This window comes from Salvelinus sp. IW2-2015, unplaced genomic scaffold (genome assembly GCF_002910315.2).
Source record: "Salvelinus sp. IW2-2015 unplaced genomic scaffold, ASM291031v2 Un_scaffold2698, whole genome shotgun sequence".
Lineage (NCBI taxonomy): Eukaryota > Metazoa > Chordata > Actinopteri > Salmoniformes > Salmonidae > Salvelinus > Salvelinus sp. IW2-2015.
The window spans coordinates 8,053-9,701 of record NW_019944004.1 but is presented as its reverse complement, the minus strand read 5'-3'; positions in this window follow the sequence as shown (position 1 = coordinate 9,701).

Here is a 1,649-nt window from a genome sequence, read left to right as displayed (position 1 = left end):
GAAACCCTACACGTCTGTTGAGTTAGAACCTACACGTCTGTTGAGAAGAACCCTACACGTCTGTGAGAAGAACCCTACAAGCGTCTGTTGAGAAAGAACCCGGACACGTTCGTGTTGAGAAGAACCTACACGCGCTGTTGAGAAGAACCCCTAACACGGTCTGTTGAGATAGAACCCTACACGTCTGTTTAGAAGAACCCTACACGTCTGTGGAAGAAAAACCTACACGGCTGTTAGAGTTCTTCTCAACAGACGTGTAGGGTTCTTCTCAACAGACGTGTAGGGTTCTTCTCAACAGACGTGTAGGGTTCTTCTCAACAGACATGTAGGGTTTTTGATATCACGCAAATCCATTTTTCTGGACACAGGATGAAGTCAGCGTAAATGTGTAGAATACTAAAGGTACGTAAAATGAGTTTTTGTCACATTTTTCAGAAGAAAATGTCATCTAGAAAAAGAAATTGACAAAATATCAACAATTCCCTATGTATAAGTGGAGAATACATCTGTGGATAGCCACACACATTTTGGGAAAAACAAATGCTTCTRAGGCTGAGAAAAATTTGTTGGCTATTGGGAAGATTCTGACTTTTGGAAAATGGCAGTTAAAGACTAAGACAGAATTTAGACTACCAAACGCCRAACACCTATTTAAACCCAATCCTCATCTCTTCAAAGTAAGTTACTACATATAGTCCAGACTCCAGTTTGTAACATTATCTATAAAATGGGTTTTAAAATGATGTGTGATTCAATGTAGTGAGCTTTGAAATTATGGATGTATGTCCATTTAAAAGGGTTTACAATTCATGACATTTTGATGACGGTAGTATGATAAACTAACAAATATATAAATTGACATCAACTTTTTGACATTCTTATTTTTACTTTTTGAAAATACTTATATAAATAAGTGTAATTTTATCCTGTGGTGCCTGGTCTTAAATTATATATAGCGATTGATTCTTGAAGGATATAACTTATTAATGCCCAATGAGCTTAGTTCAACTGACGTACCCCATCAGAACCCAAAATAGAAAATATTTTTACYCCATTGTTTGTAAACAATGTAATTGTAAACAAACACTGTATAGCGTCAAAACATGGTTAAAACTGTAATTTTGATACAATGAATGGTTGGTCCTTGCCGCCATAGCTCCCACTATGAATTTATGAGTGGTTACATTTCTTGAGCCCCATTCATCAGTTTTTTACCCCCAAAAATGGTGGGGTGCCCACTTTGTTGTTGTTTGAATCCCAGATTTCCCCTTTAAGACCCCATCAAATGTTGTTATTCACCTCTAGTCCTTCTGAGTAGGTTATGTACAGTGTTACTAGGTCATTGCATTGCTAGGTCATAAGGCTTATCACCTGATGTCTTGTTTTTCTTTTGTGACATTTACGTTAGCGGACATTTTTCCCACCGCTCACTCTCTTATCTTCTCAAATGGTCCTTTTCTTAACACAAATATTGATACAATATAATGTAAACCCTTTCAATGAAGATTCTCCGTTGAGCATACTGTTTAACCCAGAATTAGGCTTAATCGGTGTGTGGGAAATCGACACTATATATAAACTCAGCAAAAAAATAAACATGTGTAAATATTTGTATGAACATAACAAGATTCAACAACTGAGACATAAAC